Below are 23,093 nucleotides of genomic sequence, written 5' to 3' on the forward strand. Positions count from 1 at the left end.
GAAAGTCTAGACTGGAAAGACATAACACTGGCATGTTAAGAATGATACTCTCTAGGAGCGCCTGGGTGGACAGTCGGTTAAATGTCTGACTCTTGATTTTGGCTCAGGTCATGATATCATGGTTCCTGGGATCAAACCCCTTATCAGGCTCTATGCTGACGGTGAGGAGCTGGCTTGGGATTCTCTCCCTCTCTCTGTCCCTTCTCTATTTACACATGCTCACACGCTCTGTCTCTCTCTCTCCCTGTCTGTCTCTCTATATATAATAATTCTCTCTATAATAAATATTATATTTATTAAATATAATAAATTTGATATTTATTTATATCAAAATAAATAAACTTAAAAAAAACTGTGATTCTCTAGGTGTTGATATGTCAAACTTGTATTCTCTTAAGATATTTATTTACAAAGTTTCTGTAATGAATGGTTCTTTCTTTTTTAATGAAAGGGAAATTTAATGCAATGAGTTAATCTTTTTATTTGATAAAAAATTTATATAGACATACACTTATCCATAGTTGTTTTGTTCCTTTTGAACATAACATTTATTCCTGAAAATCATTCATAAAGAAAATATAAAATATCTAATTTATTGTGAAGCAGTCATATATAAAATATATGCATACACATATTTATACACATAAATATATATATACACATATTTATTTGATATTATATATATATTATACATATATATATTGTCATTATTCCAAAATCTCATCCTTAGTTTGACACCTTTTTTCTATCATGCTTTAAATGAAATACAAATAAGTTCTTAGAATGTGTTGGACCATTCACTTCTGTTTAAGAGCCATTAATACTTAAGCATGTTTTTGTTTGTTTATTTTTGAGATTAGGGACAGTATTCTTCAAACCTCATAGTAGCTATTAGTTTTACAGTTACAATTCAATGAAATTTTATGAATAAATTAATTAGTAAATGCAATATGTTGATAAATTATCATTATCCATTATTTAGTAACAGTTATAAATACTAAAGAAAAACCTCAGATATAATTGTTAAATGAATAGGATCATGTGTGATGGGACAGAGTGTACAAATGTACCTTTTTATTGCATGTTTCCCTCACTAGGTCCAAATCAGATAATAAATTGATTTGCTATTACTTTTAATTTCTAAACATAAAATGCCACACACACTTTTAAACTGTAGTGGAAGATTTCAGATTATATATGACTATTCTTCCGAGTTACCTTCCCAATTTCTTCCTATTTTCTTTATAACTAATGATAGGAACTTGTTTTATTTTTTTAATGGTTGTTTTTTTTTTGTTTGTTTATGAAAGAGAGGGAGTGTGTACATTCCAGTGAGCTGGGAAGGGGCAGAGAGAGAGAGAGAGAGAGAGAGAGAGAGAGAATCCCAAGCAGGCTCCACACTGTCAGCATAGAGCCGCATGTGGGACTTGAACCCATGAGCTATGAGATCATGACCTGAGCTGAAATCAAGAGTTGGAAGCTTAACTGACTCAGTCACCCAGCTGCCCCATGAAATGTGTTTTATAATTGGCAATTCTATTTGAATCTTACTTTTTCTAGCTAAAGCTATACAAGAAATACCATATGAAGTGTTACATAATATTCAAGATGCTTTGATTATACAGCTTCTTCAAATTCCATATGCATCCACACTTTCTATTACCACTGATGACAGACAGTTTTGCATGCGTTTCAAGGAGAACTAGCATTCAGTGATTTTCTGAAAATGCACATATTGGTAAGTTCTTCTTTTCCTTTCTATTTTGGTCCTTTGTTGGTTGTTGAGGAAACAAATTCCTGGGGCATTACAATCTGCAGCCTTCCAAAGGGATTCTCTCAGTGCTTTCAAAATCTAATTATATGACACATGATGGGCCAAAAATCAGCTCCTCTGGTAATGTAACCCGTTAAAAGACAGTTGGTTTAGTAGCTTATTTTTACTGTGTAAGGATGAGCAATAGTGTCTCATTATCTGTTTCAAATTTGGAATCTCATTAAAGACATCAGTAGCACTCTTGTAAAAACTTCCTAAGAATTACTTTTAATATTCTTTTTTTTTTACAATACTGTGAAAAATTGTATAAGGAAATAAAAGGAAGTTTTTGAATGTGGCAGCAAATGAAATAAAACAAAACTTTGTGAAAATTTGTATCAAATTCTCATACTGACTGATCATTAGAGTCATGTGATAAGCTTAAATAAAATATTAATGCCTGATCCATGTACCTGACCAATTAAATCCAGGTCTGATTCAACTTTGCTTGGGCAAGCTCTCAGTTTATGAGCTCTTAGGGACCTAGCTCCCAAAATGTGAGTGAGAAATAATATACTGATTTACTCTCATGGGGTATAAAATTATGATAACTTCCTAAATGGTAATCAAATAACCCAGTACATGCTTGTTGCATTCTTGTAATTCACAGATTACACATAGGACTAAAAGCAAGTACTGACTCTTGTTTTCGTACATTAACTAGGATTAGAACAAGTGTGTGTGTGTGTGTGTGTGTGTGTGTGTGTGTGTGTGTGTATTGTTTCTCCTTTGTTCCGAGTCTTTAGCCATTTTTTTCAAAGAAGTTTTGCAAATTGCAGCTTACCTCTTTTATTCACATGGAAAGAATTGCTAGTCATCAATTTCACTTTAAAGCTAAAATTGCATATATTAGAATCAGTTAAAATTTCATTATGACTGGCAAAATTTTTCCTTTCTCTTTCTACTGTATTTTCAGTTTACATGTCAGGCATAAAACTCAAATTTTCCTGCTTTTAAGAATACATAAGGATTAGAAATGTTAGTGTTGATGGAAGTTGTCAGTCTGTGCTCATAAAGTGGTCCGCTGACCTTTAATTTTGATATGAATAAAGTTTGTTGTCATGTTCATGAAGATTAAGAGGTTTGTGCTGTTGGAAATGGAAGTTTTATATTGATCTATAACATTTGGCTTTCTCACACTGTTAAATTTAACACTTTTTTACTTAGAACTTGGTCAATCTAGGGGCGCCTGGGTGGCGCAGTCGGTTAAGCGTCCGACTTCAGCCAGGTCACGATCTCGCGGTCCGTGAGTTCGAGCCCCGCGTCAGGCTCTGGGCTGATGGCTCGGAGCCTGGAGCCTGTTTCCGATTCTGTGTCTCCCTCTCTCTCTGCCCCTCCCCCGTTCATGCTCTGTCTCTCTCTGTCCCAAAAATAAATAAACGTTGAAAAAAAAAATTAAAAAAAAAAAAAAAGAACTTGGTCAATCTATATTCCTATAATCAAAGATGATCGATCCTTATTTCTAACTACTCACAATCTATATCAAAATTGAGTAAGATTTAAATATCTTAACTAAGTCTTAATTTCCTGGTAAAAATATTAAAACGAATATTAAAAGTTTTCAAGAGCCCAACAATAACACCAAGGGTATTTAAAAACAATTACTGTTATTAATAATTCATCCTGGAAATGTTAAGGACTCTCCGGAGGCCTGCACATGAAACAGCCCCAAGTGGAGGAAGCATCATCCATGGTGCCTCAGGGACTTTAGATTTCTCTTTATGATATTTTCCACCCTGATTATAATTCATACTATGATACTGAATAGTGTTTTCTCTCCAACCTACTCTTGATTGACACCTCAACTGAGAAATATTCACTTCATTCTCTCATTTCTGGCTCTGATTCCTAATTCCACTTCTTCGATGTTACTTTTGCTTCCAGCTCCACCCCAACATCTGTTTCTGACCTTTAGCATTAATCCTAGTTAACTAACATTTCTCTCTTTTTTTTTTAATGTTTTATTTATTTTCAAGAGAGAGAAACAGTGCAAGTGGGGGAGGGGCAGAGAGAGAGGGAGACAGAATCTGAAGCAGGTTCCAGGCTCTGAGCTGTCAGCACAGAGTCCAATGCAGGGCTTGAACCCACAAACGGTGAGATCATGACCTAAGCTGAAGGTCACTTAACCAATTGAGCCACCCAGGCACCCCAACATTTCTCTTTCATTTGAAGCTCCCGAGGAAAACTTCTATTCTTCAATTGTAATTATTTTGCATAAACATTAGAACATTGTGCTACAATGTAGAACAATTGTTTAGTAGAACAATTGTAGAACATTGTAGAATAATGTTTTTGCATAAACATTAGAACATTGTACTATAATGCTGTGCATTGACAACTAACATTATGTCTATAGTGTTGTGGCAGGTGTATGTGTGTGTGTGTATATATATATATATATATATATATATATATACACACACACAGTATATACATATATACATTTATATAGTATACTGTATAAACTATGACACATGTGTATAGAATCATTTATAGTTTTACTTATCAAGGTCTGGGGTAAGAGCAAGAAAACAAGCAAATAAGCCATATAGAATCATTATAGACTTATCCTATCAGTTAATATTTGAAATTACTTTAATAAATATCTGAAACACAGTAACAATAGGGACAATTAAATTATTTCCTTTAATAAGTAAAAGTGAAGAAACAGTTAATTAAAGGATGTACCTTGTCACTGTAGGAAAAAGGGAATTGGGGCTCCTGGGTGGCTCAGCCAGTTAAGCATCCAACTCTTGATCTCAACTCCAGTCTTGATCTCAGGGTCATGAGTTCAAGTCCCATGTTGGGCTCTGCACTGGGTGTGAAGCTTACTTAAAAAAGAAAAAAAAAAGAACAAATTAAGGAAAGAAAGAAAGAGAGAAAGAAAGAAAGAAAGAAAGAAAGAAAGAAAGAAAGAACGAACAGGGAGGAGGAAAGAAAAGAAAAGAAAGGAAAAGAAAAAAAGGAAGAAAGAAAAGAAAGAACTAAAGAATAGTTTATAGTGCATAGCTTTTTAAAATTTCTTTAAATGTTTATTTTTGAGAGAGAGAGAGAGAGCGAGCAAGCATGAGCGGCGGAGGTGCAGAGAGAGAGGGAGATACAGAATCCAAAGCAGGCTCCAGACTCCGAGCTGTCAGCCCAGAGCCCGATGCAGGGCTCAACTCATGAACTGTGAGATCATAACCTGAGCTAAAGTCGGACACTCAACCAACTGAGCCACCCAGGTGCCCCCATAATTCATAGCTTTAAGTATATTTGTGGACTTCAGTGAAAATAAATGAGAATGCAAACAAAAGCCTTACTGCTCCCTACTAAAAACTCCTGTTTTTCATGAAGGTACTGTTGTCATATAAGCATGTAACTCCTGGAAATTTATTTTTATAACTGCTACTAATACTATTTATACTAATAATTACCATACTTTATAAAGAGAGTGCTATCATCATACGTTTTCACCTTTTAATTTGATTGTGCTAATCATATAAAATTAGAGAATAAATCTTCTAATGATAACAGGTGTGCTTGTTAGCATGCTTCATAGCTATTTTGATTAGTTTATATCCAAAGTATGCAAACAGTTTTGATTACCTGTATACAGTACAGCATTATAGCAAAACTCAAGACGAAATCATAAAGAATTTCTGAATTGCAATCTGCAAAATATCCTTCAGGTTAAAGCAATACCTCTTAAAAAAGAGAAAAATAAGATCTGCACTCCATGTCATATAGAGTTTAAATTAGAAGACTGATTACCTATTTACAGAACCTGTCAGTGAGCTCAGTCAGCAGCCATAGATGAAAGCTGGGAATTCTAGTTTTATCTTGTTTCACAATAAAAGTATTCACAATGCTCTATATGTTTAACTTCAAGCTGAATGGTGAATTCAATAGTATTTTCACTTGTGTAATTATGTAATGCCATTAATCCTGTTGACAGTCAAAATTCTACAATAATCAGCTTTTCACTGTTTTATGAATAAATTCTACAGGATTATAAATATTATATTCTTGAATTTATTTCTATTTTACTTAAATAATATACTTCAGATGTTAATGTTTCTAAGCAATTTTCACTCTTTAGAAATATTTGTTTTTATGGCTTATGTGGTTATGAAATAGTCTCTGGAGAGAAATGACAGGCTCACTGCTATTATAAACCTCTGCATTTCTTGCTAGATTAAGCAATAATAGCTTTGATTATTCTAAAATATCAATCCATCTAACTCCGGAGCAAATTCACTGTGAAAAGTTACTTTTTATTTTCTCTTCCCTCTTAAAACTAACATGTTAGTTCAGAGAAGGATATGAGAATATACCACGAGTGCTAAACTTTGCTATACTAAACTTGACCATAAAAGAGAAATTTTTAGTTACTTAATCCTGCAAATAACTACCTTTGAAAGAACTTTTACTTTGCATTTAGGAAATGAATGAAGTTTTAAATCTTCATGGAAACCATATAAGATTGATTGTTATGAGACCTAATTTTAGAATTCATTTAATGATTTAAAAACTGAGGTCCAGAGAGATTGCGCACTGAAATAACACTAATAAAGAGAAAATCTGTGTTTTGAAATCCTAGTTATGTCATCACTCACTTTATGACATACAAAACTTCTCTCCCATGTAAACTTCTTTCATATAAACCTTCGTATGTGTAAAATAGGTGTAAATCCACTTATCTCATATATGCAGGGCTGAAATGCCTGGCATGATCAGTGAGTTGAAGTTATCATTAGCATTATCATCTCTCCTAGTAGATTTTCCATTGTAATTGAGTTATGAGGCCCTAAGAACGTCAGAGATATCTTGGTTAAATTTGGGTATTCAGTCAGCCAGTGTAAAGGAGTGTGTTGAGGGGCGCCTGGGTGGCGCAGTCGGTTAAGCGTCCGACTTCAGCCAGGTCACGATCTCGCAGTCCGTGAGTTCGAGCCCCGCGTCGGGCTCTGGGCTGATGGCTCAGAGCCTGGAGCCTGTTTCGGATTCTGTGTCTCCCTCTCTCTCTGCTCCTCCCCCGTTCATGCTCTGTCTCTCTCTGTCCCAAAAAAAAATAAATAAACGTTGAAAAAAAAAATAAAGGAGTGTGTTGACTATTAGTCTTGCTGTCTTCCTAAAGTTATGCCACATAGGAAGTCATTTTTCCTCTTTTTTGTAAGCACGATATCAAAGTTACTTCTAAAACAAAAGTGTTAGTCCTTTGCCAAGGAGCCATGGCAGTCATGCATCCATAAATAGGGCTTAACTGAAACTGTATGCTCTTATCATTGAGATTTTTTTTGTCCCCTGATAAGATTATTTATCAAAAAAATGAATATGTGTTTCCCAATATCAACACATATTTGAATCATGCTAATGTAATCCTGCTAAGAAATCTTCTCTCAAAAGAGACTATTTTAAAATAATCAAGCAAACAAGCAAATAGAATTTACCTGCTTTTCGGGTTGTATGTAACAAAGCCCTAAACTATTTGAAAAACCAACTGGGATTTGGTCTTTACAGCTGGGAGACCTTTCCACTTCTTGCTGTTACCTTTTTCCTTTCAGCTTCGCTTGGCTCACAGTATCCTCTAATACAGAATATCTTTCCAGAAATCCTAGGGCCTGCTGTCCATGTCACCTACCTGCTAACTGGTTGTGATAGATCCTGTAGTAGAAACAATCTCCAGACCCATTCCCATCTCTCATCCTCAGAGAGACCCAATCAGGCTCTAATGTCTAATCTAATGAGAGAATGCTCCTCAAAGGGTCTTTTCTGGAAAATACATGAGACTTTTTTGTTTTCTTTTGTTTTGTTTTCTTTTGTTTTGAGAGAGAGAGAGAGAGAGAGAGAGAGCGCAAGTGAGCATGAGTCAGAGAGGGGCAGATGCAGACAATCATTAGCAGACTCCATGCTCAGCGTGGAGCTTGACACAGGGCTCAATCTCACCACACTGAGATCATTACTCAAGCTGAAATCAACAGTTAGGCAGTCAACTGATTGACAGAGTTGGGCAGTCAACAGGGTAACTGAGCCACCCAGGCACCCCAATACTGAGACTTTTGTGTCTAGAAGCCATTACCATTGTCCCAAATTATGTTTTTCCTTTCCTTTTCTTGAATCATTTAAGTGAATAATAAAAGATAAGGGAGATGTATTTTAGGAATGATCTCCACATATATGACCTTGTATAATTTTGGTAGTTTTATAGGGACATGAGTGGTAGAAAATAAAATTTCAAAACCCAGTTGCATGGTGGAATGTTGAGAAGAGAAATATATGGCCCTTTCCAAGATAACACACTTAATAAAAGTTGTTGTCCAGAGATTACTTCATATGATTCTTATTCCTCCTTCCCTTTGCTCACAATTCTTCCCATACTCCCTTACCCACTTGTAACTCCCATGCCAGGTAGAGTCCATAATCCCAGAAAATGAAATTTATCACTAATGATTGCTCACTAGGATGGGATGGAGTGCACAATTACTATGCTAGAGCAATAGGTTAAAGAAACAAATATGAGATCAGTTCTTGTTCTCCTGGACAGGAATGCCGAAGAGTTTTGTTACAGAATCCATTTAAGCTGCAGAGCCTCAATTTTGTAATGCTATTAGTGCAGTGCTGCATTTCTTTCATTCATTCTTTCATTCATTCATTCATTCTTCCTATAATAATTACAGTCTTTATAATGATGTCATAGGGATATGCATCAGGAAATAATTTTTATTCTAGTGAGCAGATGATAGTATGACCTGAGTGACATGTCATATATACACACAAACACACACACACACATACATATATATATATAGCCACACATATATGTTATATATATATATAATGGCAAATCTAAAAATGGCAAGCATATATATATGTGTGTATATATTATATATATGTGTACATATTACACATATATATTATATATATATAAATGTCAAGTATAAAAATGGCAAGCATATATAATATGCCATTGTAATTCTAGAGGTAATGTACCATGTTCATTTAGGAAATTTATAATAGAAACAGGTTGACTTTTAAAATGAAATTCTATTGATAGCATTTTCTAAAAAAAAGAAAATTGGTCCCATTTTAAACAACACACTAGAAAATTAACTTAAAAATAGTTTGTGTATTAGAAATTGCAAGTCCCAGGTTCTGCAGTCTATTATTCTTTTTAATTGCATTAAGAAAATTAAGAATTGGTCCGGGAGTTCGAGCCCCGCGTCAGGCTCTGGGCTGATGGCTCGGAGCCTGGAGCCTGTTTCCGATTCTGTGTCTCCCTCTCTCTCTGCCCCTCCCCCGTTCATGCTCTGTCTCTCTCTGTCCCAAAAAAAAAAAAAAAAGAAAGAAAATTAAGAATTTATGCAAATACACTTTCATCATGGTTTTAAATGTTTTAATTATTCAAACTTTTGTTCTTCTATTAGCTAATAAAAACACTATGTAGATATACTGAGACAGAAAAAAATGAGAACAATGGGAGTATTATGGTCCTCTATGTATCCACAATGAGAGAAAAAGTGTAAAAACAAATGAAGTGCGATCTTTAAATGATTAACATATATCAGGAGAACATTTAAAGAAATGAAACTTTTGGTAGTTGGAAGTCACTTATAAAAGAAGATGGAATTTGAAAATGTTAAAATTTCTACTCATACTGTTTCTTTTTCATGTTAACATCTGTCTCAATTATTACACCTACACATGTTTTTCAAAGCCATTTTCACTATACCAATCATTATGCATATTCATTAACATGTATAGTGTAGTTTAAAAATTCACTAAATTTTCATAAATATTAAAACATCATGCTATTATTTAGGGTGTTGGGTTCATCTGAAATTATTATTTCCATTTTAAGAAGAAAGTCATATTGGATATACATAAATGCATATACTGCATACATGTGTGTTTACATGAATTCATATTTATGTATGAATACACACACATCCCATTATAACTTAGAATACTTGTATTACTTGTCATTGTACCTGATGGACATTTCACTGTATGTGAAAATAGTAATCTAAACACTAAAAGGGAAGTGAAGTACAGTGATGTGAAGTGAACACCTAGAAAACTTTATTTTCCCTGAGTAACAGTTATCTAACTCTGGTTTTTTTGCTATTCCTTAAAATAAATTTATTTAAATAAGACATTTTATGAGTTATTTTGAGACACTGTGAACAGCTTATCTATATTTCCAACATACAATTTTTGTTACTGTTAAAGATCTGAAATTGTTAATATCAGTCTGAACAACTTCTGCAATGTCTCTTTTATAAAAGTACAAATGTTTTCTTTAACTTAGTTATGACACCATTTTCCAAAAGTAGTGTAAACATTTGGGGAGAAAAGTAAAGATGATTCTTGTATACAAATATGGCATTATTTCATTTTTGTTGACATGTATCTAATCTTCATAAGTAAATATGTAATTTATATATAATTATTATAGATAATATAGAATTGATTATTATATAACTTATATATTTATAATTGCATACAAGTATATAATTTACGATACAGAATCATATTATAAGATTTATAATAATATATGACAAATTATGAGTATATATTGAATAATTGTTAATATATTATTATGCCAATTAACCTTTAAATATTAATACATAGTGTTTACTTATGCATAAATATATGTATACATAAATATATGTATACATTGTGTATTTATGTATATACATAAATATGTTATTATATAATTTAATTGTTATAATATGCAATGTTATATATTTTATCATGTATTTCACAACTTAATATAATATAAAATATATATGAATTTTATTATGAAAACAACCATATTTATTTTGATAGGTATATTTTCATACATATTTTTAATGATAAGAATTTTAATGATAAGCTTGCCATTTACTCTGCTGAGTCAACCATTTCAGTCCCTCTTTGGCTCAACGGTCTTCCCAGAAAGACTTTGCCATTGTCTTCCATTTATACAGGCATGCTGTTAATGTGGGCACTGGATGCTTGCATGTTCATACATTCACTGGCTGCAGTAATCATGTGAAAGCTACACCTAACTGAACCATGGGCAATCACTCTTCAGTGTTTTATATTAATAAATCAAAGTTGTATGTAAGTATATAACCTAATGAAACCCTGGATCTTATTAATCTTGTTAGGGCCAGCTGGTCCACTGAACTACTGAGTCCTCATCACATGTGCAGTGGGATATTTTGTGGCCTTAAAACAATAACCATCTTCTATACTTATATAAATTACCTTAGAAGATTATTTTTATGGTTTCTGTTTACAAAAATAACTTGAACCACTTGTATCCCTTCTTAACCTCCTGGTTTCATGCTATTCTTTTTTTTTAAATTTTTTTTTTCAACGTTTATTTATTTTTGGGACAGAGAGAGACAGAGCATGAACGGGGGAGGGGCAGAGAGAGAGGGAGACACAGAATCGGAAACAGGCTCCAGGCTCTGAGCCATCAGCCCAGAGCCCGACGCGGGGCTCGAACTCCCGGACCGCGAGATCGTGACCTGGCTGAAGTCGGACGCTTAACCGACTGCGCCACCCAGGCGCCCCGAATCATGCTATTCTTAAATTTGGTCAACAAGTCATTAATATCTCCTGTCAAATTATTGAATGTATATTGTATAATAGATATTAGAGACTAGGGCTGCAGTCCTTTTTAAGTTGAAAATGATACATAAATTAATAAGAAAATGCGATAGGATTTTGAGTGATTATGATGTGCCAAACCCTATACTAAGTTCTTGAGATGTATTTGTAAATTCTCACAATGACCCCTCTGGTTAATATTATTGGAATCTTCTTATAAATGTGGAAACGGAGGCATAGGAAGGTGAGTTATTTTTTTTTTTCTCAATGTTTATTTATTTTTGGGACAGAGAGAGACAGAGCATGAACGGGGGAGGGGCAGAGGGAGAGGGAGACACAGAATCGGAAACAGGATCCAGGCTCTGAGCCATCAGCCCAGAGCCCGACGCGGGGCTCGAACTCACAGACCGCGAGATCCTGACCTGGCTGAAGTCGGACGCTTAACCGACTGCGCCACCCAGGCGCCCCGGAAGGTGAGTTATTTTGGCAGAGATCATGTAGTTAGGTGATGGCAGAGTAAGAATCCAACTCCCAGCAGCTGAGTCTCAAATTGGTACTTGATTTTATGCTAAGCTGACATGACCATCTCTAATACTTGTAATTACACCACTCTTTATAGCACGTTTCTACTCCTCGTCTGGAAGAATATTATGAGGAATTTGTCAGAGCATATGCTGAAATGTAGAAATATATATATATATATATATATATATATATATATATATAGCCAAGTATGTCTTTTAGACAGTAGCTTGTGTATGGTGTAAATTTAGAATGTGAAAAAAATAGTGAATGATGAATAAATGAATCAGTGAATCCAAAGCATGGTAATTCAGTGCATAACTCTGAGATCAGATTATTTGGTTTAGAAACTAAACTGACATGTTTTATTTTTCAGGGACTTATTATGGCTGCTTTTCCTTCTATGCTATTCTTAAGCTATGCTTTTATTATCCTGGCTATGAAAACTCACTGACATTGATCTCTGTCATTTAAATCTGTAGTTCTGTCAATGTTTTTTGTAAAACTGGAACATATATCTATCTCCAGTTTTCCAGTGACTATTCAATTCTGTGTTATTCATCAAATATCATGAAGACCACTTTCATAATCTTAACTTGAATTTTCTCAGTACCCTGGGAAATAACTCATTTGGGCCAAGAGACAAACTTATTTAGAGCAATTACCTGGCCTCTTACTATCTCTTCACTTATCACAGGCTTCAATTCCCTCTTTCGAAAGTTAGATCTGCACTTTGGGCCTGATGCTCATTCCCCTTGACAAGAAAAGACAGAGGCAAAATAGGAGTTCAGTAATTCTACTTTCTATTATCTACTAACCTTACAGCATGAGCTCTGAACAACAGACCTGAACTTCTATTATCTTTTTGTTTGTTTGTTTGTATTCCCAATAATCACTTTTAAAAAGTCTTTTATCATGTTACTAATTCATTCAGCAATGTATAGTAAATATGAGGCATTGAATGTTATATGGCAGAAATTCTACATGCCTGACTGTGGCATCATAGAGCATATCTGCGGGAAATACATCACAGGTTAAAAAGTTCAATTAAAAAGGAATGAATGAAATTTGAGGCCATGTATATAGGAGGCAACCACTGACTCTGCTAGGGAAATCACTAGGCTTTAAAGGCAGGTGATTTTTGAATTGGATTTGAAGAGTTTTTCCATGTTTTCCTTTCTTTATATGTGCTTTGACCTTTTAGACATTATTCTATTTCTTTTTTTTTTTGCTCTGATTTTTATATCCACAGTTGGCTATGACATGTAATCATAATTTCTCTTTGTGTAATGGTTCCTTTGATCTCATTAGGACTTACTGTTTCCATATAGTTGAAGGACTCTGCTCTACTTCTCTTCCTTTTCAGTTTAGATGCAGGTTCACCACACCTATAATTCACTGTTAACAATACTCTCACTGTTCTTGTCAATTTGCTACAACCTACTAACAAAATCCGCACTCTAGAGGAATGCAAAACATGTACCTCCTAAAATTCTCCATTGGACTAGAATGGTGACAGTAATTCATGCCCAGCAACTATGTTCATTTGTTAGGGCTGTCTTACAAAGGACCACAAAACAGCTGGCTTAAACAACACAAGTTTATTGTCTCAGTTTTGGAACCTAGAAATCCAAAATCAAAGTGTTGATAAGATTGGTTCCTTCTCAGAGCTGTGGAATAAGGATCAGTTCCAGACCTCTCTCCTTGGCTTGTATATGACTATATTCTCTAGCCATCTCTTCACACAATATTCTCTATACATGTGTCTGTCTCTTTGTCCAAGATTTCCTGTTTACAAGGACACCAGTCATATTAGAATAGAGCCCACCTGGGGTGCCTTGATGGCTTAGTCAGTAGTGTCCAACTTCGGCTGAGGTCATGATCTCACGGTTTGTAAGTTTGAGCCCCGCGTCAGACTCTGTGCTGACAGCTCAGAGCCTGGAGCCTGCTTTGGATTCTGTGTCTCCCTCTGTCTCTGCTCCTCCCCCCACTCATGCTCTGTCTCTCTCTCTCTCTCTCTCTCTCTCAAAAGTAAATAAACATTTAGAAAACATTTTTTAAATAAATAGAGCCCACCTTAATAATTTTGTTTTAACGCGATTTCCTCTGTGAAGACTGTATCTCCAAATAAGGTCACATTCTGAGGTACTGAGGATGACTACAATGCATCTTTTGGCGGGGCACGCAATTCAATCCATAACACTAATTTTAATATTTTTTCTGTCAAATATGTTTATCTGTATTTAGATTATTCCCCCTATCTATCACACTTATTTCAAATAGTTTTACACTTCTCTAAATTAGACACCCTTTCTGAATCACTAAGTCATTTTGGCAGGTTGTCTTTACTCATGCTTCCAAAAAAAAAAAAATCAGAAAATTAGAAGAAAAAGAACAAATGGGCACACCTATCTCTATCTATCACCAATCTCTTTCTCTTATATTTTGACAATAAAAACAAAGGATATGTTCTTTCTCCATAAAAATAACCTGTCCATCTAAACTGTAAATGATATTTCTTTCCACTTTTCAAAAATTCAGTGCCATTAAGTCCCCCCTTTTTTATTTTCAACTTATTCTTTCTGTTGGCCTTTCCTTATTAGCAAGTAAGCATGGTCTGATATCTCTCTTATTAAAACAACCAACCAGTTATTAACTAGTTCTCTTTGGTCACTTTTAAAATTTCATTATCTCTCATTTGTTACCCAGATAATTCCAATAGGGATTACACACTCTCCTCTCTTTACAACTCCCTAAAAGTTTTAGTGACCATTGTGTTACCAAAATCATGCTCTCTATTTATTTAATCTTTGAACAATATTTGGCACAGCTTATCATCCTATCATTATAACACTGTCACTTGTTTTCTCTCTGGTCAGACATGGCTATCGTTTTCTTCCAAATTTCTGTTCACTTCTATTTCTAAATAATTTTCCTAACCAACCATAAGTATTGGATTTTTTTCTTTTTTCTCAGCATGACTTCCTTGGTCTTTTGGCTTTTTCCTTTATATCTTTTTCTCGTTCAAGACTTTCTTCCTGGAACACTTGTCTCTCCTCCTCTCCTTTGCCATACCACACCTAGCTCTTACTCAGCTTTCATATTTTAGTTCACATATAATTTCCACAGGGTTAAGTTGATCACATTATAATCTCTGATGATGTTCTAAAAGGATTATTTAACCTCAACATCCTCTTCTTATTGGGCCATTCTTTTCTTTTTTTATAAGTTTGAATTAAATATTGTCTTGACTATCAATTATATGTAGCTTTGGGAAAGTATCTTAATTCACCAATGCCCAAAGTTCCCTTCTATGATTTTCACAAGCTCTAAGATGACATAATCACATTCTGAATTGTTCTCATTTCCACCTAATCAAGATTCCACCTAATCTTGCAATTAATAATTACTCAACAGAAGTATCTTGGTTTAATACTTTCTACGCCTTCTGAGAAATTAATGACCTATTGTTAAATATCTTAGATTCATTTTTAAAATGTTTATAACTTTTCATCAGTTAGAATATAGCCTCTATAAAATTCACTTTATAGTGATTTTAAAAACACTTTGTTACTTTCAATATGATGGCATCAGGAAACACTGAAACATTTATGAGAATGCCCCACACTTTATAATTTTTAAAACGTCAGATAAAGGAAGCACATATAAGATAAGTTAATATGTTATGAAGCTGACAAAAGAGTACAGAAGCCAGCAAGTGAAAGATTTAAAACAGCTTTGGTTTGGAACTGCAGTCCCTAGGTGGTCTAATTCGAGCAGAACATTGCCACAAGGCACAGGACCCCGGCATTGTTAGAAACCACTCAAGTCATCTGCCATTTTGTCAGATGGAGGAGCTTCCCCACCTCGTAGATGAAGCTCATCACTGCCTTGACAACGTTGGGTTCCACATCATTAGTTTCCATTTGATTCTATAGCAACAAAATAAGAGAAAATTAATTATAGTAGATGCTGGAAACCAAATAGTGGAATTAAAATCCCAGCATTCTCATTTAATGGCCAAGAAACAAATTACACTATTACAGCAGAACAGCTTTTTTAACCTCCTGTGCTGGTTTCTGCATTTTGCTCAAAAGTGGAGCTTATACTCTTGAAATAAACAACTTTATTAAAAATGAATCCTGGAACATTGCTGTGGAGGGTTCAGTCAGCGATTCTTTCCAATATGTGAACTCTTATGAAGAAACCACTTCCACAATTCTGAGAAAAATGACTTACCTCCTTCTGTTTGCTTAGTAAACGGAGTAACCTTTTTACTTCAAAATCATCTCTTAGATGAACTCAAGCTGGTAAGACAGACTGGCAAACACTGGCACCATCAAATGATTATACATTTCATTCCAATTTCACTCTAAGGCTGATTAAAACAAGGAAGTGTAAACAGATCCCTTTTTAAATGGAACTGATCCAAATTGCTGGCTCAGACTAAGGTCAAAATCAGAAAAGGCTTGAAATGGAAAGGCTGTAGGTATATAATGCGTCCAAAGAACCTCTTTCATCAGAGAAGAGTCCTCATTCTTTCACTGTAACTATGAAATTGCAAAAGGACAAAGCTTTCAAGAAAGTACTTTATATAAATGACTTCTTGTTTTTATTCCCTACACTTCATTCTCTAATAACACTCCACATTGAGAAACTGCATTATAAGCTTTATTAGCCATGTGAACACAAGGGTATGCTAAATGGCAAATAATATGTGCAAAAATGCTTTCAAGCCTGTCGCATTCCTTTCAAGTTTTATCTTAAATAGAATTGTAACACATTCCAAATGGCTGAAACCAGCAATATTTTTGTTATTATCTATTGTGTGTGTGTGTTTACATACATAAATATGTGTGTGTTTTATATAGGCAGATAGGAAGATGTGACTTTAGATGCTATAAGAGTACTATATGATAGCCTGGAAAACATATATTTAATTTCTAAATACTCTCTTTTATTTTGTCACTTCCTATCATCTTTGTACTTCTCTTTTTATTTTTTCCTTTTTTTCATATTTCTGTTATACTACTTACCTACCAGATGTTTATCTATTTGTATCCAAGTTATATAGTTTCATTGTATTGGGAGTTAAAGAATCTACTATGTGACTCCCTGAAGGGTTCTTTCAGTTGAAGATCAATTGTCAAGTGTTTCTTCTTTTTATTTTTACTTTCAGCATGTAATAAAAATGTGTTTATTTTCTTCACTGGTATTGTGCAGACAAGGAAAATCATCAGTAATATTTCATGCATTCCTCATGATTATTGCATTAATTACTTTTTTTCATGAATGATGCTAAGATATATGCTTTTACTGAGACTAAGACACACATGATCTGACCTCACTCACACAAATAGATTTCAAAAGGAAGCATTTCAAGGTTAGTTACAAATGTAGTAACATTGTAATGATTATAGTCCTGAACAAAAGACTCTAAAATATATAAATTAGAGAAATCATGGTTAGGTTACCAACAAGATAAAAAAAATAGAGAACATAATGTTTACGGGAAAAGAGTGGGATGGTGTATGAAAATAGGGATCAAACATTCATACTGTTATATAAAAGTTACTGTATTCATATGTCGTATTTATTTAAAAAAATTGATCTTCACAGTCACCTGCAAAGTAGGTATAGCTATTTCCATATTGAAGTCAGAGAGGTTGAATAACCTGTCAATTGTCAGTTATTAGTCATTCTTATGCTACTGTATCATCACTAGGCAATAATATTCTTGGGAAATTGTTTTATAGGAGAACCCTCTCATTGTTTTCCATTTTGGAATCTTTTTGGACTCATTTCCTCCCCAAGATAAGCAAATGTTGATGAACTATAGCTAAAAAAAAAAAAAAAAAAAAAAAAAAAAAGACATTGTAGAAATTCAATTCACACTTGGTCCAATGCCCTTCAAGTTTTTTACTGACCCTTCAGTTCTAAGCAAGAAAGCAATTTAGGCAGAATAAACAGATTGGAGTACTTGCAAAGACTTAAATATCAGATATATTTCTCAGGAACATCATGGCTTGTGACTAGATACATGATTATTTAATGAAACCATAAAATTTATAATGTGATTTTTAAATGCATTTTTTCTTTCTAAGTTTCTGATATTTAAGAATTGCCATACCCTAACTTTATTTTATAATATCAATTTTTGGGGATTCTCAATTAATTGAAGCCCTCTTACTTGTATACTTCCATACTCCTCATTATACTAACTCTCTAATTATTGTCATAGGTCCTTTAGGTGATAAATACTCATAAGATTTCTCTAATTTCTGTTTGGATATTACCTAATTAATTTTGAGTGTGGAATATTGTGGTTAGTCTTTGGAAGATCACCCTTTCCCCCTCTAGCCTCCCACAACACACACATGCACACACCACCACCACCAAGATAAGAGCAAAATGAAATGCTGCATAATCACAAAGTTTTTACTTTGATGAGAGTTTTAGACAACGCAAAGAATTATCCTAAAATAAATACTAACATCCTATATACCTTTCTGTTTTGATTAAAAAAAGCCTTCAATAAGGGTGCCTGGGTGGCTCAGTTGGTTAAGTACCAGCTCTTGATTTCAGCTCAGATCATGATCTCACAATTCATGAGTTTGAGCCCTATGTCCCTTTCTGCCCTAACAGTGTGGAACCTGGTTGGGATTCTCTCTCTCTCCCTCTCTTTCTCTCTCTGCCTGTCACACTCACCCTCTCTCTCTCTCAAAATAAATAAACATTAAAAAAAGTTTAAGGGGCGCCTGGGTGGCGCAGTCGGTTAAGCGTCCGACTTCAGCCAGGTCACGATCTCGCGGTCCGTGAGTTCGAGCCCCGCGTCAGGCTCTGGGCTGACAGCTCAGAGCCTGGAGCCTGTTTCCGATTCTGTGTCTCCCTCTCTCTCTGCCCCTCCCCCGTTCATGCTCTGTCTCTCTCTGTCCCAAAAATAAATAAACGTTGAAAAAAAAAATTAAAAAAAAAAAGTTTAAAAAATGCCTTCAATAAGTGGTTCTTAAGTTTCCTACATTAACCACATAAACTTAACATATTCAATGAAAGTTCTATATTAAATTCCCGGAGCAAGTTATTTTAGTGCACGGTAATGACGATTTTTTATACATTACCTTTGGGTCCAACCAATTATTTTCTAGCCATGTTTTTGTACCTTGCAATACTTTTTCTTGGGGAAATTAATTGAATGTTGTCATTGCCACTTCCCACTATAAGTTTCAGGACGAGATTGCAAATGACACTAAAATTGCTAAGTATTTCCAAAAGTTCCCTGGTAGTGAATAATGTCCCCAGGAAAATGGACTAGTATTTAGGAGAATGGAATTACTTCATGGCAGAAGGTAAAAAAAATGAATGGCCGACAATAGTGGTGTGCTTCATACTAATCTGTAATTATACTTTTTCTCTTAAAGTAAGATGATTGACAGAGATTAGGAGCAAAGGAGTGGCACATTAAAGCATAAAGAAACTCTTTACCAAAAATAAGTAAAGAGTGAAACTTGAACATAGAAAAAAGGGGTTGATGTCTCTTCCTGCTTCACCTTACTCGTGAAGAGATCGATAATGGGAGATCCAGCAACAGAACCACTTCTTTCCAGGCTGGAAATTGGACCATAGAATTAGAGCTGGAGCCTCAGAAGAATGAGAAGCAGCTTTTTAGTGTTTGATCCTAGAAATCAGTAGAAGGAATTTGTAGCAGCTGTGTTTCAGATAAAGCAGAGATTACTAGTACACAGAATATTACCTCTGCATACTAAAAGACCAGGATGCCTAACAGGGCCATGTTCCTTTCCACTGGGGCTAAATTCCCTTTCACTGTAGTTTGGTAAGAAATCTTCTGTCACATGGAAATGGAGATGACAGCTACAACTTGTGGTTGGGATTGTCTATGTAATTTCAGAGATTCAATGTAAAATGAAAGTTCAGGGCCTCTTGCTCAAAAAGCAGGGGAAAAGTGCTGTTAAAAATACTGAAATACAATGCTTTTTATTCCAAAGTTCCTTTTTACTTGTTATGGTGTTTTTTATTTGCTAACTAATATTCTAAGTAAAGGAAACATATAATTTTAAATTATTAACATAAATTTTATTGTTCATCTTTATATTATGCCATGCTAGTTTTAAATGCAAATATAAGAGCATTTAACTTGCATATAGAATCACTGAAATTACAAAATTTGTATTCCATAGCTCAAATATGCATAAGTATTTTGTCTTAATTGAACAGTGGAAACACTCTGCAAAGCTAACTTAACTGCTTTCATTCCACTTTTTGATATTCACACATTTTACAACACTCTTTACTTTTAGCTTACTGAGAAAAGAAATGGACCTATAGGTTAGTCTCTTTTTCTCTTTCCTCCTATATCATTTCGAGCTTAAGTGGTTAGATAATATGGGTAAATAGCATGAGTAAGAAAGGACAGTTTCTTGGACATTCTTTCTAATGTCCAAGTCTTTGGACATTAGTCTTTCTAATGTCCAAGTCTTTCTAACATATCTTAGAATGCCATTGCCCTGTGTCTGCCTTCAAAACAAGTTCTGGTTCTAATGGAAGGCATGGCCTATCAAGCTTTTAGTCCTGCAGCTTATGTGGTCCTAGACATGACATACCTTGTGTTTGCTTTAAGTCTCACTGAACTTCCATGCATTGCACTCCATTGGAATTCTGTGCTCATGGGACATCATAAAGGCTGCTTGTAAATGGGTGAGCAAGGAGTGGTGGGAGGAACACATACTGTGCATTTCTCCTCTGCTCTTGCTCCACTGACCCTTTGGACTTTACTTTTAAAATTCAAGCTCAGTGATAAAACTATTAAGAATTTTGAGATGGTCACAGCAAAGCATTAAAACAAACAGACAAACAAGCAAACAAAAATATGGGGACTTTTCGACCATGGAGCTTTGTACAATCGCAGAGGCTCCAAGCCCATGAGATTGGCTATGCTTGTAGTTCTTTCATCCATTCACCTCAGTGTGATCTGGTATGAACTTCAACCTTTCACTTTATGAGAAAATGCCAAAATATTCTCCAGGGTAACTCTACCATTTTCATTCTTACTAGCATTGTACAGGAGTTCTGCTTGCTCTGGAACCTTGCCTACACATGTACTGGTATTGTCAGGGTTGGGTTTTTCCAACCATTTTAATAGATGTGTAATAGTAGCTAATTGTGATTTTAATTTGCATTTCCTGAAGGCTGCTGATATTTCTTTCATTGTTCTTACTCTCCATGTGTCTATCCTCTTTTGTAAGGAGTCTTTTGTCATGTATCTTGTGTCTGTATAATTTGTATTCTTACTATTGAGTGTTGAGAGTTCTTTATACAAAATTTCACAATAGCCAGACCTACAAACATTTGAGAAAGCCGAAAGGCTAAAGATATACCTTTTTATCTTTAAATAAATTGTATCTAATATTGTCAACTTGGTTTTTGTCTGCTTAAATCAATAGATTCTGAAGACTAATCTTATTACATTCTTGAAGGCATTGCTAGGTGGACATTTGCAATATTTTAACAAATAAGAGATTACTGATTCCCCATCAAGCTCTTAATCCATGAAGGGAGCTGAAAGATTGTCCTTCTTTAAGTTATGCAAAGTATTGACTTAGGGAAAACTTTATAGCTTATCTATGGACAAACTTTTGAATTTAAGAAGTAATTAAGGGTGTATGCTTTGATCTACAAATTGGGGTTGCAGTTAATATTGCATATTCTTCTGTCTAGAAGATGCAAATATATGACACGTGTTATTACAGATAAAATAAATTTCCCATGGTGAAATTTTTCAAAAATATAATTCTAATGGCAATATAATATTCTCTTGGTGTTTATTTATGTAAATAATCCATTATATGGACATTTGGGTTGTTTCCAGTTTTATTTTTCTTGTTTGCTATTATATATGAAAGCAAAATGAACATGCAAATAAATACATTTCCCAGTGTATATCTTAATTTCTTTCTCCATATATAGATCTCAGAAGTGGAATTATCTTGACATACAGGCAGTTGATCTAAATAATCTACCACTATGGTATAAAATAGACTATTACAACAGTGTTGTCATATACATCATATATCTTCTTCTTTCAAATATCAGTAATTAATCTTTATGAAGAAAGTGGGGCTAATGGAGAAATAGTAAATTTCCAGTTCATTACCACCTGCCAGAAACAGATACTTTGAGCTTCTTTACAAGTAGTATATTCATGTGTGTATTGCTTATTCTTTAGATTCGTTAAACCGATACCTATCAGTGTCCACCTTAGAGGTAACATGGAAACTGGTTAATAGGATCTGGAGACAACGTGAAACAGTTTGCATCTCTGCCTTATCAAATAAAAAGGCAATACAATAAAGTATTATTCTAAAACTAGGGCACAAATACCATTTACAATGCTCTTTTGGATTTCTGGGATTGCAATTACGCACAGTTCTGGGGTCATTTTACACAATCCAGTAAATGCACATATGGTGTTCTAGAACATAATCTACATATCATGTGTTTCTTGATGATAAGCTAATAGCTTTGTTTCCTCTTAGTCTTTAGATTTATGTTCCCATACCCAAACTGTGACCTGAAACTGATGCCTGTGCTTGTATTCAAGTCTGTGTTGAAGTGATGTTTGTGTCTGATCAGAGCTCCAAATTATTATTATTCTTTCCTCCTATTGATAGTTTCCTTACATTTAGGTTATATCAGATAAAAGATACCCATGTATGATAATTACTTAGACCCAGAAATGTTCCACTTACTAGTAACTAAATATGAAAGCTGAGATCAGTGTTCAAAGTTTCACTATGCTGCTTGACTAAAATATTTGAGCCTCTAGGGTCTCAAAAACTGGTTGTAAATCTTGCCAAGAGTGGATTACACTATTTCAGTTCTTAACTGTATTAGTTCTTTTTGGAACATAGAAGTGCAAAGGCAAGCACAATTTTTTAATTAAAAAGTCTACTGGACATTTTCAAACCTTCAAAAAGGTTCATGTCAGCTTCTGTTCTATAAATGTGCAAGCCTATTTTTTTCTCCTTTGGTGGCAGCTGTTCCTTCACCTGTAATTCAGCACATAATTTCAGAAACACCTGGGATCCTATAAATCTATATGAAAAATCATGGTATGTTTAAACAGATGCCTGTATGAGTATATTCCCAGGTGGATGGTTATTGT

Source organism: Lynx canadensis, chromosome A2 (genome assembly GCF_007474595.2).
Source record: "Lynx canadensis isolate LIC74 chromosome A2, mLynCan4.pri.v2, whole genome shotgun sequence".
Classification (NCBI taxonomy): Eukaryota; Metazoa; Chordata; class Mammalia; order Carnivora; family Felidae; genus Lynx; species Lynx canadensis.